Genomic DNA, 17,714 nt, shown 5'->3' on the forward strand with positions numbered 1-17,714 from the left:
AAACAAGATGAACCCAAAGAGACCCACACAAGATGCACCATAATTAAAATGCCAAAGGTTAAAGACAAAGAGAGAATCTTAAAAGCAGCAAGAGAAAAGCAATTAGTTACCTACAAGGGAGTGCCCATAAGAATGTCAGCTGATTTCTTAACAGAAATTTTGCAGGCCAGAAGGAAGTGGCAAGAAATATGGAAAGTGATGAACAGCAAAGACCTACAACCAAGATTACTCTATCCATCAAAGCTATCATTTAGAATTGGAGGTCAGATAAAGAGCTTCCCAGACAAGAAAAAGCTAAAAAAGTTCATCACCAGCAAACCAGTATTACATGAAATGTTAAAGGGTCTTCTTTAAGAAGAAGGGGGGGGGGATAAAAATATATGAACACTAAAATGGTAATAAATACATTTATCTATCAATAATTGAACCTAAAAATCAAAATAAACAAATAAGCAGAACAGAAACAGCCTCAGATACAGAGAACATTTTTATGGTAGCCAAATGAGAGAAGATGGGTAAAAAAGGTGAAGGGATTTAGAAGTACAAATTAGTAGTTATAATGTAGTCATGGGGGTGTAAAGTATAGCATAGGGAGTGTAGTCAGTAATATCCTAATAACTGTATAGTGTCAGATGGGTATGAGATTTTTGGAGATGGTCGCTTAATACATTTTATAATGTCTGATCACTGGGGTATACACCTGAAACTAATATAATATTGTATGTCAACTGAAATTGAAGAATAAAAAATTATTTTAAAAATTACACAATAGCATACTGTTGATGATAGGTACTATGTTGTACGGTAGAGCTCTAGAACTTATTTATCCTGCAAACTGAAACTGTATATCTCATGAACAGCAATTTCTCATTTCTCTCTCCACAATAAACATCTGTCACATGAAAGAGTAGTTGACATAGACTTATATATAATGACATAAAAAATAAGTGAGTGGAAGGGCAAGCTGTGGTTAAGGAGGTATTTTCACATTTTAATTCATATGCTTATGCATTGCTTGAAGTTTTGGAAAAAAGAATATAATTGAATATTAGTTTAGAATCTAAACTTGTATTTCTAAATGTAATTGTTTTCTAATTTAAATCACACAAAATAAATTTTGAAAATAGTAGACAATCATAGTTATTCTATAATTTTTTTCAGTGTTTTCTAACTTTATTTCTAAAAAGCAATTCTTGAGAAATTGAGAAAGTTTGTTCAATTGTACCTCATCTTGGTTTATTTTATCTGCTAATTCAATTGTTCAACACTGTACTGGAGTCTTAGAGAGATACAAAATGGAGTAGAGCTTGCACGTGTAAAGAACTTAGATATTGTCATTTTCATCATTACAACATAAAAAAGCTTTAAAAATTAAAATTAGGATATTTTCTTGGGCGGGACCATCAAAATCAACGAGCAAACTGTCACCCTGAAATCTGGAGAAAGAGGAAAATAACAGCCAATATCATCTTACCCAAAGTAACTGGTAGAAATGCTTAAATAGTAATTTTAATAAATTACTGGAATCCAAGTGTAGACTATTGTGAGTGAGAAACTCCTGGACACTACCATCTTGGGGGTGGGGAAACATTTTAATGCATTTGTCCCTCTAGGAACACCAATAGGTTCTCATGATGGAAACAAGAAGAAAAAGAAAAATCACTTCATGTTTCTGGCAAGGTGAAGGGAAAAGTGACCATTTGGAAATATGCCCAGAGCACTCTCCATAACAAAGACCTGCTCTCCAGTGAAAGACTTCATCCAGACCCATATTTTAGCTGGGAGAGGGACATTTTCCCAATCTCAACTGCTTCTATCTTTTCTGTCTTATGTAGGCTAGATGGGGAGGTGAGAAGGGGTGGACGGGTAATAGTGAAGAAATACTTGCAAAGGTCACAGCCTATTGACACAGGCCCACTAAGAGACTGAAATTTAATAAGATTATAGAATAATTCGTCCTCCCTACTTCATATTAGCACCGATACAGGGCTTCAGTATAACAGCAGTGGATTATAGCTGAAAGAGGCTTAAATTCTATTTAAGAAGAAATTGGTCTAAATATATCAATTAAAGACAGATGATCAGATGGATTAAAAATAAACCCCAACTATATAAGATCTCTAGAAGAAACACACTTTAAATATAAAAACACAAATAGGTTAAAAGTAAAAGAGTTAAAAAAGATAAATAAGTGGGTGTAGCTATACTAACTTTCGATAAATCCGACTTCAGATAAAGGAACATTATCGGAGACAAAGAGAGGCATTACATAATGATAAAGGAGTCAGTAGTCCAAGAAGACAGCCTTTTACATGTATGCCCCTAACACAGTGTCAAAATATGTGAGGAAAAAACTGATAGAACTGCATGAAGAAGGGACAAATCCACTGGAGTAGCTGGAGAGTCAACATCCCTCTTCTAGTAACTGATAGATCAAGGAGGCAGAAAATCTGTAGTGTCGATTCAAACAGCACCATCAATCAACTTGATCTAATTGACATTTATAGAATCTCGATCCAATAACATCAGAATACACATTCTTCTTAAGTGCATATAGAAAATTCACCAAGCTAGACCACATTTTGGTGCCATAAAACATAGTTTAAAATTTTTTCAATAATAGAAATCATGCAAAGTATCTTCCCTGATCTCAATTAAATTAACAGAAATCAATAAAGGAAAGATACCTGAAAATTTTTCAAACATTTGGAGGTTAAACAACACACTGATAAATAATATATAGATCAAAAAATAAATCTGAAGAGAAATTTCAAAAACATATTTAACTAAATAAAAATACAACTTATCAAAATGTGTGGTAGCAGTGAAAGCAGTATATAGAGGGGAATTTATAGAATTAAATCCCTGTGTCTGAAAAGATAAAGATAATAAATTAATAGTCTAAGGTTCCACCTTAGAAAACTAGAAAAAGAAGAAAACTTTAAACCAAAGACAAACAGAAGAAGAGAAATAATAAAAATTAGAGGATAAAGTGAAAGAAGCCAAGCAGAAAAAGACAAATACCACATGATCTCACTTATATACGGAATATAATGAACATAACAGTCTGAGGAATACAGTAGACCCAGAAACATGGAAGTAGGGCACAGACTGACATCCCTCAGAAGAGGGGATGGGGGTGGGGGGTGGGAAGAGATAAACCACAGAACTTATATGCATGTATGCATGACCAATGGACATGGACAACTAAGCCGGGGACGGGGCGGAGGTGGGGTGGGGTGGGGGGTGCCAATGGGGTAAAAAGGTAAAATATCTGTAACAAAAAAATGAATAAAAAATTCATAAAAAAGATTAGAGGATAATTCAATGAAATTAAAAACAGGACAACAATAGACAAAATGAACAAAATAAAAACTGGCTCTTTAAAAATACCATTAAATTGATTAATCATTAGTTAGGCTAACCAGGAAAAAAAGACAGAAGACACAAATTATTAGTATTAGGAATAAAAGAATGTTTAATTATTACTGACCCGTGGACATTAAAAAGATAATAAAGGAAAACTAGGAACAACTCTATAACTACACATTTCATAATAGATAAAATGGATTAATTCCTTAAAAGATACAACAGAAAGTCAAAAAAAGAGAGAGAATCTAAGTTGGCTTACGTCTATTAAAGATATTAAAACAATAATTCATAATTTTCCCAAACAAAGAGCACCACGCCCAGATGTCTTCATTGGTGAATTCTACTGAGTGCTAAAAGAAGAAATGATGCCAATTCTCTACAATCTGTACCAGAAATTACAAGCACTTCCTATTTCATTCTATAAAGCCCTAATACCAAGCCAGATAAAGACATAAGAATGAAAAACTATGGACCAGTGTAGATGCTAAAACATCTCAACAAAATATTAGCAAATCAAATCCAGCAACATATAAAAAGAATTTAAAACCACAACCAAGAGGAATTTACTCTAGGTGTGCAACACTGGCTCAGTATTTGAAAATCAGTTAATGCAGTCCACCACATCAACATGCTAAAAGAAGAATAAGCGCAAGATCAAAGCAATTGATAAAGGAAAAGTATTTGACAAAATCCAATGCCTATTCATTATAAAAACTCTCAGTAAGCTAGGAATAGAGAGAAACTTCCTCTGCTTGATAAAGAATATCTACCAAGCCCTGGCCATTATGGCTCAATTGCTTGGAATGTTGTCCCATATACCAGAAGGTGGTGGTTCAATTCCTGGTCAGGGCACACACCCAGGTTGTGGGTTTGATCCCTGGTAGGGGTGAATGCAGGAGGCAACTGATCAGTATTTCTCTCTCTCCCTCCCTTCCCCTCTTCTTCTCTCTGAGATGAATAAAATAAAATAAAAGAATATGTACCCAAACTTACAGGTAATATTATACTTAAAGGTGACAAATTAGAGGTTTTCTTTCTGATAGAGAAAAGGCAAGAATGTCCCCTCTCACCATTCCTGTTCAGTATCATACTGGACATTCTAGTCAGTCCAATAAGATAATAAAAGGTGGGGGAGGGGGGGAGTGTATATGGATTATAAAGAAAGAAAGGAAAATGTAATTCCTAGATGACATTTTTGTCTATGTAGAAAATCCCAAAGAGTTGAAAGAACTAAATAGAGAGATATTTCATGTTTATGAATTGAAAGACGTGATATTGTTAAATGTCCATTCTTCCTAACTCTATATATTCAATAGAATCATAATCAAAATCCCAACAAGGGCCCTGGACAGTTTTCTAAGTGGTTAGAGCGTCAGCCTGCAGACCAGAGTCCCAGGTTCGGTTCCTGCTAAGGGCATGTACCTCAGTAGCAGTTCATCTCCAGCCCCTGTTGGGGTAGTATGGGTGGCAACCGGTTGATATGTCTCTCTCATCTAGATGTTTCTCTCTCTCTCTTCCTACCTCTCTCCCTCCCACTCTATCTGAAGATAAATACAAAAATGTTCTCGGGTGAGAATTAAAAATAAATCACAACAAGCTCTTCTGTAAATACTTATAAGTGATTCAAAAAGGCAAAAGACCCAGAATAGCCAGCACAAGACTGAAGAACAAAATTGAGAAACTGACACTTATTAACTTCAAGACTTGTTATAAAGCTATAGTAATCATCAAGACAGCGGTAGAAAAAATAGGTACCTTGATAAATGAATCAGAATAGAGAGACCAGAAATAAATCCCCACAAATATAGTCCATTCATCTTTTTAAAAAGCAGAAAGACAATGTAATGCAGACAAGATAATCTACTCAACAAATGGTGCACAACAGGATATATATTTGAAAAACATAATAATTTAGACACAAACTTTATGGCTTCATACCAAGTTAACTCAGAATAGATTATACAATTAAAGATAAAATTCAAAACTATAAAACTTCTAGAACAATAACAGAAAATCCAATGACTTTGGGTTTGATGATGAGTTTTTGAAACAACAAAAGCATGATCCATTAAAAGAAAAAAAAGCAGTAAGTTGGACTTAATTGAAATTAAAAACTCTGCTTTATGAAAAATATTGTTAAGAGAATAAAAAGATAAGTTACAGACAGGTAGTAAATGTTTTTAAAAGATATTTCTGATAAAGGACAAATCCAAAATATGCAAGGCAGTCTTAAAACTCAGCAATAAGAAAACAGCCTGATTTTAAAATGTACCAAAGACCTTAACAGACATTTCTCCAAAAAGATACACATATGACAAACAAGCATACAAAAAGATGTTCCATATCACATGTCATCAAGAAATGCAAATTAAAAACACAATGAGATACCATTACACGCACCTATTAGGATGGCTAAAATCCAAAACACTGACAATACCAAGTGCTGATGAGGACTGGGAGCAACAGGAACTCTCATTCCTGAACAGCTACTTTGGACAGTTTGTCGGTTACTTATGAAACTAAATGCAGTCTTGCTAGATGATCCAACAATTGTATTTCTGGATATTTACCCTAATTTGAAAATTTATGTTTGCACAAAAGCCTGCATATAAATATTTGTAGCAGCTTTATTATAATAATCCCCAAATCAGAAGTAACCAAAATAAGTGAATAGATAAACAAATAAACTGTGGAATATTCATAAAATGGGATGCAATTCAACAATTAAAAATGAGCTATCAAGCCACCAAAAAAATGGGGGAACAGCTAAGTGAAGACAGCCAGTCTGAAAAGATTACATAGAATCCCAGTTACATGATATAATGGGAGAGGCAAAACTACAGAGACAGTGAAAACATCAGTGGGTGGAAGAAAGGGAGAAGGGTTGAAAAGGGGAAGATTAGGGGAGTTTTTGGTTGGTTTGTTTGCTTGTTTGTTTGTTTGTTTATGGCAGCAAAATTATTCTTTATGATACTAGACATTATCTTTTTTTTCCCCCAAACCTATAGAATTTTACAGCACAAAGAGTGAACATTAACTTAGGCAAATTAAAAAAAAACTATTTAGAAGAGCAGAAGATCTCATAAAGGGATACAGATTATGACAGGTAGACCTAGCTATTATAAAGGTATATATGAAAGAATTTTACTGAAGGGGGTAGGTGAAAGGTGCTGACCTATGTAACTTTGAAAATGAGTAGTGTCTATAAGACTAGTGGCAAAAGGAACTGCACATAAGTACTATACTTTAGTTGATCAGGTTGTGTCCCATGGGAGTATGGGTTAACAATTCTGAAACCACTGTATATGTTATTGGAATTGAACAATTAAGTAAGTGGATAGTTGTTGGTGAGAACCAGGTTTCTCACTGATGGAGTGGAAATTTATAGATAAACAATAGAATGAGCTTAGAATGATCCTTGTGATAATGAATTACGATTGGAGACATCAGTATAAATTCATGTTTAGCTTACTGTAGATACAGATGGTTACATGTAGAAATATTTATAGATATATGCATTGCATGGATTAAGTAAAATATACTTATATACTTGTTGGCTGTATCAGCTGACGGTCTTGAAGCAATATCATGTCAGTAACAATGAGCACACTTAGCATCTAGATCTTGGATTCTAATACCATTTTTTAAAATAAGAAGAACCAGGGCTCCTTGAAGAAATGGCTGATTCTAATACTTAGGCAGAAAATATACAAGATGTGTCTGGAGCATCTTATAGTGCATGAAGGTAAGGAAGATCTCAAAGACAAAACAAAACAAAAAAACCTATATACTGATGAGGATATCTTGAAGAGACATCGGCTGAAAGAACTTCCAATGGCCAAAGATGGGACAATTTGAGAAACAAAATACAGTGCTAGTGAACTATAACACAAAATATTAAATAAACATCCATAAGTCCATACTGATATAAATAGATGACTGAATAAATGAAACTTTAGAGTGGAAAGACCTGGAAAACAATGCCTCAGCTAAATAAACAAGGTCAAATCAACAGTGATAAATCAGTGAATCTAAATACCTCTGATATGTGATGAAAATGACACTTTGCCTCAGATTTTTCTCCTCCAAACTCCGTAACCCCAGTTTGTCCATCGGGAAAACAACAGATGAATTCCAGAAGAGTCACAGCCTATAAAGCGCTTGACCAGTATTCTTCAAGACCATCAAGGTCATCAAAAACAAGGCAAGTCTAAGAAACTGTCAAAGCCAATAGTAGCCCAAGGAGATGTGAAAACTGTGACATGGTATTGTCATGGGATCCTGGAATAGAAAAAGACATTTAGTAAAAACTAAGGGAATCTGGGTAAACTATTGACTAATGTATCCATATTAGTTCATTAATTGTGGCAAATATACCACAGTAATGGAAGCTATTAACAGAAGAAATTCAGTGTAAAGTATAGGGAAACTCTATAATGCCTTTTCAATTTTTCTGTAAATTTAAAACTGTTCTTAGAAATAAAGTCTATTATAAAAATCTGGTTTGAGGAATGAGTTTCAACAGGGATGTCATAAAATAGAAACATTTAAAACAAATTGATAAAAAATTTGGGGGATGGGGGGAGAAGGAGCAAACCTAGTTTTGACATAAAAATAACCACTGGGAGAAAGTTATTAGACTAATAACTATAGAACAAGATAGATCTATGAAAAAAAAACAGTACAGAAAAGATATAATAAATGGGAGGAGGTTAGCAGGAGAAAAGAGATTCCAAATAGAAAAATGGTCTGGAGACCAGCTTGGATGAAGAACAGTTCTATATGGTTAAGGAAAAAAAAAGAAGAAATGGATTTGGATCCAACTGCATGAATCTTTGCGTATCTAATTTAAAAGTTTGGTAATTTATCAAGAACTACAGTATTTATTCTGCTCATCAGTGCTGTTAAGATCAACAGTTTGGTTTTACATTTTACTCAAAAATTATTGAGCAGATTACATACTGTATTAGACAAGATAAATGAAGTATTTTGAAGTAGGTTAGAGAGAACTCTTCCACCTCTAAATTTATAGCAAAAAAAAAAAAATGCTTAAGTTTTAAAAACAAAAATTAACTTTTATAAGCTAAGTCAATAGGTAGTGTGTTTGATTATTAACATTTCCCTTGTTTATATAGCTCTGCTCTGCTGCAAGAGTATAATGCCTCTTTTTTTTTTTTTCATCCTCACCTGAGGACATTTTTGCGTTTATCTTCAGATAGAGCAGGAGGGAGAGAGGGAGGAAGAGAGAGAGAGAAACATCGACTTGAGAGAGACACATCAATTGGTTGCCACCCACACGACCCCAACCGGGGCCAGGGACAAACTGCAACCAAAGTACAGAGGCCCATAGCAGGAACTGAACCCTGACCTCTGTGGTCCACAGACTGACACTCTAATCGGTGAGCCAAACCAGCCAGGGCATATAATGTCTTTTTTTAATCGTTATTGTTGAGAGTATTATAAATGTCCCCCAATGCCCCCTCCACCAAGCTCCCACCATGCCCGAGGCCTTCACCACCCTATTGTCTGTGTCCATGGGTTATACATATTTGCTTATAAATTCTTTGGTTAATCTCTTCCATAATCTGCCCCCTTCCCTCTAAGATTCATCAGTCTGTTCTATGTTTTCATGTCTCTGGATCTATTTTATTTATCAGTTTATTTTGTTCATTAGATTCCACATATAAGTGAGATAATGTGATACTTGTCTCTCTCTGCCTGGCTTATTTCACTTAGCATAATACTTTCCAGGTCCCTCCATACTGTCTCAAAGTTGCATAGTATTCCATTGTGTAAATGTACCACAGCTTTTTTTAACCATTGTTCTACTGATAGATACCTGGGCTGTTTCCAGATCTAAGCTATTATAAATAACGCTGCTGTGAACATAGGGCTGGTGGGAATGCACACTGGTATAACCACTATGGAAACTGTGTAGAATTTCCTCAAAAATTAAAAATTGAACTGCCATTTGACCCAGTGATCCCACTTCTAGAAATATATCCTAAGAATACCGAAACAACAACCAGAAAGAATATATAATGTCGTTTTAATGACAGATCAAGCATAGCAAGATGTTATTTATATTTCTCTAACTGAAACAAAAACTAAAAAATAAAGACGAACATGTTCTAAATGTTTACATAATATCTTCTTAAAAAAAGACAGTTACTTCAGAGGAGACAATATAGTGACTCAAAACAGGATGTTTAAAATTACATTTAGTCAAAGCACAGATCTGGAATCAAACAGCTGCGTTTCACACCTGGCTCCACCATGTATAACCTATGTGACCTGAGTGAGTTCCTCATCTATTTGAACCCCACTATTCTCTTCTGTAAATTGGGGAGAATAGTTTCTTCCTCAGTTTTCTTTTTAAATTTAAACTAGAAAATATGTATATATCTCAATTTCTGGCACATAATAAGTTCCAATAAATATCTGGTATTATTATTTTAAAATAATAATTAACAAGGCACTTCACAGATGATTTTATTTAAAAAATTTTTTTCTTTATTGATTTTAGAGAGAGAGGGAGAGGAAAGGAGAGATAGAACATTGATGAGAGAGAACATAGACTGGCCGCCTCCTGCATGCCCCCCACTAGAGATCAGGCCCACAACCTGGGCATGTGCCCTGACTGGGAATCAAACCGGTGACCTCTTGGTGCATGGGTCGATGCTCAACCACTGAGCCACACTGCTGGGCTTCATTGATGATTTTAAATACTATTCATTATTTTTCACTAGGCCTTTTATTTTTTAAATGTTTTTATTGATTTTTTAGAGAGAGTGGAAGGGAGAGAGATAGAAACATCGATATGAGAGAAACAAGTGGCTGCTTCCTGCACGCCCCTTATCGGAGATCGAGCCAGCAACTGGTCCCTGACCCAGGAACTTCTCAGTCCATGGGACAACGCTCAGTTCACTGAGCCACACAGTATGGGCTGCACCATGCCTTTTCATATGTGAATACAAATAACCTACTTGTAAAAGGCGCAGGTGAAGATGCTTGTACGTTTTATAAGCCTCACTTGGCAAACTCCGAATTTCTAAATCTTCAGCCAGTATTCTTGGATGGCCTCCTTTTCAGTTGGTCTTGATGATAAATAAAGGAACTATTTTTTCCCATCTCATCCCGAAACTAAGATGCTCCTGCTACCTCTGCCTTACAGGATATTGTGTGGCAGGCAGTGCAATTAATTAAGGAAAGGTTAAATGCACATTGATTCCAAAAATATAGAGTGATAATTCAAGTCAAAACTTGTTTTAAAAATGCAGCACCTCAAAAATAATGAAACCGTGAGTGGTGTGAATGAAAGGAGACATCGCACCAGATGATCCTCACAGTCACTGCCATTTTTATGTTCAGGGAAAGACCAGGTTTCCAGAACCTATGAAAAACACTGGTTAATCAATAAGCAGAGGACCTTTGGGACCAGGGGTTTATCTAAGCTCCCTCCTCCCCCTCCCACTCTTTTCTTGAGCATTTGAAGTTCACAGTTTATTCATCAGACACTCAGAAGATTTTCTTCCATTATAAAGCAATGACAAAGTTTGGCTGAACATTATTGGAAATCAACATTTTCTATTTTCATTTGCAGATCACCAGCCATTTGGTAATCTCATACCTTTGGGAGGGCGTGGCTTCGCAGCTGCTGGTTCCAGAATCCAAAGATGGACTAAGAGGAAGCTTAGACACAATAAAAGATTAGTGCACTTGTGAATTACAGAAAAGGAGAATAGAGAGAAAAGAAAAATTAGAAACTGACGAGAGAATTATCTTTAAAGAGGCAATTTAAAAGATCCAACAAAAATAAGAGTATATAACAGAAGGTTTGCATTTGTCTGCGTGTATGGTCGTTTATGCATTGTGCTTGAGACATAAAATAACATAGAGAAAAAATAGCAAAAGAAGAGAACGTGTGAAGGGACACTGCATTTTTTAAATTGAAGCAATAAATTATACTTGAGATCTCCCTAGAGACCTGTAAATAGGAAACTGAAAGCATTTCCTTCTATTTTATTTTATAAGTACAATAAACTTTATCAGCTTTTAGTATTGGAAACGTGTGCAATATTTATAGGCTGCTTACTTTCGATGTTATTCGGGAGATAGTATCAAGAGGCTAATGAAAAAGAAAATTGGGGTGGGGTTAGGGGTCTTTTTTCCTCCTGTCTAACAATCAAAATTTATCATAAAGATTTATCATTTTTGCTTCCTGGTCCATTCACAAGGGCCAACATAAGGTGCTCGATCTAGCCTGTGATATAATTGGGTTGGCCGCAGGCACAGGCTTCCTGCGTATACAGAAGGTCATTACAGATAGACTCCTTGTACCAACACAATGACAGCTGTGCTCTAGGCCTCCTATGAGGAGACACTAGCAGAAGAGAAGAAAGGAGACTTGCGGTGGCCCTGTGCCACACGGCCAGATCAGTGAAGAAAGGTTCTTCGTGAAGCCACTATCGAACGGGAGCCTTCAAACACTTGTCAGTGGCAACAGTTTATGTGGTGTTCTGGACGTTAAGAGCAGGCAGGTTTAAACTTAGGAGCAGTTTATCCAGGACTTAAATCTCTTTGTATCATGCAAATTTTAAGTTGTAGATCAAGGGTCATAGAGTTAAAACCTAGGCACTCTCAAATAACCTTTACAAAATTATTTCCAGTATCATTACCCTTCTGCTGTGACAAAAATGTTATTGCCAGGTACCATGTAGTACGTATGTGGCCTTTATTGACTCCCCAAACATTAAGGGCTATGTGGATAGTGCCTGCTTTTACCCCTGAATCTTTATAGATTATACAGATCAGTCAGCTGTTTTCACATTTTCATTCCTTGGCACTGCTTTGTTATTGTCATTGAGTTAGCAAAATTGCTCACAATTTTGTCTTAAGCTGTTTCTGAATCTCTTTTAATATACCTACTGCTCATATTTTAATGAAGATCAGTGTTTCATAAATTTAGGAAATTCAGAACAAAAAAACGAATCTTAACATTTTATATAATAGCCAGGAATTTATAAAAGCAATTCAAAACCAGCACTTTAAACTCTCGAATCCTTTAACAGTCTGCTTTGCAGACAATTTAAAAAAATTTAAATTAATATTAAAATTTAAAATATAAACATAACAAAATAAAACGTTGTATCAGAATAAGTAATAAATATGTTCTATGAATCCAATCTGAAGACAATTGCAGAGGGAAGTTTAGACAGAAGCCTTACTTGATGTTACTATGGAAACATCTGGCAAGGGTACTATGTACCAGAAACCTACAGCCAGCCAGTGGTCAACTTCAGGTCAGATGATCTGTGCAGAGACAAATGTGGCCTGTGGGAATTGTGTAAGTCACTGGCTTTCATACCCACATCTCTTTAGAGTTTTCCAAGTCTTACAACCTGTAGTCGAGTCAGGCTGTGCTGTCAGCCACGATAATAGTTCCTAAGATCCTGGACCACAAGAACAAAGTCTATGCATTACTCTCGGATACTACGCCCTAGAACTGCAATGAGAAATATATTTAATGAAGTGTGTTTTGATTTTATTTTTGCTTTCTTTTGTTGCTCTTTATTTTTATCTTGGATGGACAACTGCACATACCCTTCAAGGTCCACTTTACTAAATAACCTGAGTAACAGTGAAAGAGAGTGGAAAACTATATTATGTCCTCCACCCTACTAGGGCCATTGTAAGACAAGGTTTCAAATTCCTGGTCCATTTCAAAGTCCCCCAACCTCTAAGAAACTAGGATCTGTGATGGAATTTGGGTCTGCTGTTTCAGAGATTGCTGAAGTTGGTGGGTAAATCCTGTTCAGGTCTCTGCAGATTCCAGTCCATCTTGGGTGACTTAGTAGAGTCTGATTTCATTCAAATTCCCACTGGAATGAATGCTTCAGGGGGAAGGGGGCTGTATGCTTTGTTTAGTATGCTGTGTGCCCAGGGCCACACACTCAGTACATATTTACTGAACAAATGAATAAACCCCATGAACGTCCTGGGAGTTTATAAGATGTAAGTGGGTCTCAGGTTTCCTGGAATCATGCAGGCCTGGGGGCCATTGGGGAAGGCTGTATTGGGAGGGGAATATTGGCAGGTACAACGCTATTTCATGGATCAGCTGCAAACATTATTAAAAATACTCTAACAATAGTATAGGTCCTGGAAAGTAATACAGTATACACATTCATTACATTATTAAATTTGGTCCACATTACATCTTTGTTCTTTTTCTTTTTTTCGCTTATCTTTAGGCCAGAGAACAAAGAGGGTAAAATTTAGCAGGTAAGAAATAACAGGATATGAAAATCAGTTCCCCATTCTTTAAAATTTGGCACATATTAGAAGATCTGAACGGTAGAGATGGTTTCAATGAAGCATCTTTTTGAGAGCTTGACCAAGTTTCCCCTATAAAGAATGTTTTAAACCATTGTTAGAGACCACTTTTATGTAATAAAATTACAACACACTGGGTCAACTGCAAACAAAATTAATTCAGCCAAATGTCACTGGCACAGGCTGTGCAGATGTATAACTGAACAGAGAAAACAGTCTGCTGTCTGGGACTGACTTTCCTAATGTAACCATTATCATAAAGCCCTTAGCCATTTCATCTACGTGAGGGCTGTTTCTATTGAAATGGCAGCTATTAGCTGAATTTTTCTCCATGTTACCTGGTGGCTGCTGTCACCTGGGAGGTTGTCATGTTTTTCTTTTCACTTAAGAACAGATGTGCTATTCCAATAAGAATCTTTGATCATCTATATACCATATGCGGAGAACATTAAAGCAGCCCAGAACATCCATCGTGATTTGAAATATACTAGCCCATAGCAATCTAACCGAGTAACACAAAAACACTATATTAAAGCATCAACAATCACAAGCTTGGAGCACATCTCCCTTTAAGCAGAACTGCTCTTCCAGACATTTGCTCTTTCTAGCATAGCTTGTGACTCGTGAGGGTTCCATGCCACGCGTGCCATCACAGTGGAAATGAACTGTCAGGAATATGTAGTCTGCAGTGTGCTCTCCCGCGTCAGTTTCAAATGTTTTGCAACAAACAGAATTCTTGGCAGTCTAAATGCCTTCTTGTCACATCTATATGCGCAAAATTCTGTGCCATTATCACCGCAGGTCTGTACATATAAATTTATTTATAAAAATTATATAAATTAGATATAAAATAGGGTTATGGCTTTATAACCTTCATCATCAACATTGTAGTACATGAAACCTGAATGCTCATTGATGATTTAATTTTAAAAACGTTAAATTATTTTTACTTTTTTTTTTTCCTGGAGAAGACCCACCTCCTGGCCTCTCTGTGTGCTCACATGGACTTCCCTTAGTGAATGCATGTGGTGCGAGAGAGGGAGCGAGGAGGGGAGGGGGGAGGGGAGAGGGAGAGAGAGGGAGAGGGGGGAGGGGAAAGAGAGAGAGAGGGAGAGACAGAGAGAGGGAAAGAGGGGGAGAGAGAGAAGAAAGAGAGAGAGAGAGAGAGGAAGAGAGTGAGAGACAGAGAGAGGGGGGAGAGAGAGGGGAAAGAGAGAAGGAGCTAAAAACCATTAAATTATTTTTAAAATGTATCTATCTTTCTAACTATCTGGTCAGAGAATGAGAGTTAATGTATAAATATAAACATGTTTATGTCTACAGAGTTTACATGATAATTATAGTCAAATATCCAGCAACAGAAAAGAAAAAACAGGTAAAGAATGAATTCTAATATGAACAGTGTTTAATTGAAAAGAAGTTTGCTAACTAAATAAAACTCATAATTTTTTTTGATCCTCCTCCAAGGATATTTTTCCATTGATTTTTAGATAGAGTGGAAGGAAGGGAGGGAGGGAGTGGGGAGAGAGAGAAGAGAAACATTGATGTGAGAGAAACACATTGATTGGTTGCCTCCCACACGATTGAGAATCAAACCTGCAACCCAGGTACATGCTTTTGACCAGGAATCAAACCCAAAACTCATGGACCAATGCTCTAACTGCTGAGCCAAATTGGCCAGGGCAAAAACTAATAAATTTAGTAAGAATGTTAAATACTTGGTTATTTGATGCCAAACAGCAATTTAGAAGTAACTAAATATTTGCTTAAATTTTTTCTAATAAATTAAGGTTTTTATCTTCTAATCTAAACATTTTGCTTCCTGACTACATATTAGCATTTTAATAGTCATGGGTATTACATACATACACAGAAGTAGTCTAAGCAAGAGTGATGACCCCAAGACAGCCATAACTTTGAGGTCAACATGAAGTCAGAGGTCATTGATCAGCAGGGTAGGTATATGCTTAGGCTTGTCCTGCTTCCGTCATGGGACTTGAATGCAGTTTCCCAATCAGAGTTTCCAAGCCATATGTGATTCTATGCCATAAAATCTGTAGTGTTTCAAGCATTCTCATTTCAACCTCAGGAAATTACATTAGATGAGATCCTATGATGAACTTGAGAGTCTGAGACCATTTTGACTGAGAGAAATTGTAAATGTAGCTCCCAAGTCACATTCTGAAAAGGACATGCCCCAGAGCCAACTATGTCTGACTCAGTTCATTTTATTAAGCAAAATTTCCCTTTCACCTGCAATTGATTAAATAAGAAACCAAACAGCTGTACCCTTCTTCGGCCAAGATAAGGTGCCATATTTCTTTATACTCAATATCCACAGTTCCAGGAAATCACTTCACATAATCATTGATTCTATCTGCTCTCATCCAGCTTTTTTAAAAATGTTGGTTAGAAGAGCCAAACTAACTTTCTCAATTACTCTAAGAAGCATTTGCCATATTCCCTAGCAGAAGCAGTGAAAGATGTGTTTTAGAAGCCAGTGAGATTATAAAGACTCGGGGAGTCATCACCATTTTTTTTTTATTAATTATTTGTGAAATAGCAGCTACTTAATGCAGAAATAGACTTAGAAAAAGGCATAGATCTTAGTCAAGAAGCTAATGACCTATGTCAGACAGACAGAGTAATTTAGTCATAAAATACATCTGCAAAAAGGTGGATCTTAAACTCAGGTTTGAGTGGTGCCCTGGATTCTTTTCAATTTGGAAGGGGTAGTGGAGGAAAAACTTTAATGATGGTGAATCAATGAGGCTATTCACCAAGGAAATGAGAAATTTAGTTATCTGGAAGGATCAGGAACTATTTTATGCATTTACTTGATTCACAGAATTTATCACATCTTGCTTGAGGATATGCTGATGATACAATATCTCTCTACTCTGCTCCAGAATACATACATTATATATCGATTCTTCAACTCAGAGGCCAGTTCTTATACCTATTAGAGTGCATGGTACATAGTATATGCTTAGTAAATGCTTGTTGCGTGAATAAATTAATAAAATTTTGGTTCTCTCAAGGATTATATGTACTCGGGGAGATATGATAAGTCCTGAACAATCATTTTGTTTAATGTGATTAGGGGACAGACTTGAGCAAGCATAGATAAACAGAGCCCCAGCCAGGCACATGGAGAGGGTATGTTACTCTATGCTTTAAAATGCAATTTCTCTTGCCATATTTTAGAGAGATTTCAACAAAAATATAAACTGCTTTTCAGTGATTAAATTGACAGTGGCTTTCAGTTCCTTAAAAAGCTGGGGTTGGACACGAAACAGTCATTTTATTTGTGTCATACATATGCAACCTAATTTGCATTTCACAATGTTTCTTATTTTAAAGATTATATCAAAATTTCTGCATAGCCACAGAAATGTTTCCACATTTTCATAAGTCAATAATTATGAAAATGACTGTATATGGTTTACCTCTGGGCAATTTATGAGCAATAGGAGCCAGGTTAGATTAGTCGGAAGACGAACAGCCAGGACAGAAGAGGGGGCACCAAAAAGAAAAATGAGAAAAAGCTGAAAATAGCATTTTCTGCCTTCTCAGTAGTTCTCTATGCTAGCTGTGTGTGAAGAAATGGATCTAAGGCACATGTCTAAATAGTAAGGTTAGCTCCTCTGTGGTCTTCTGTCATAGCCAGATCCCCAGGTACTCACTGAATGTCAACATTAACCATACTTCATTTGTTTTCTGGGGTAAACTCAGAAATGAGGCTCTAGAGGTACAGTTGTCTGTACTTTTATTCTTAGCCCTGGAATAGAACAGAAAGAATGAGCAGCCTAAGGAATCCACAGCTTGATTAGGTATAAAGATGAGGACATAATGACAACTAGTATACCAAGGTCTCAGTGGGGGAAAGCAAGGTAAAATTGAACTGATTTCCCTAGGACCCTCACTGATGAGCAAATGAACTGGTAACTCATTTTGTCTATTTCCTACAAAGTCATTTTTAAGATTCTGGACTTGAACCTTAAATA

Source organism: Molossus molossus, unplaced genomic scaffold, assembly GCF_014108415.1.
Source record: "Molossus molossus isolate mMolMol1 unplaced genomic scaffold, mMolMol1.p scaffold_m16_p_5, whole genome shotgun sequence".
Lineage (NCBI taxonomy): Eukaryota > Metazoa > Chordata > Mammalia > Chiroptera > Molossidae > Molossus > Molossus molossus.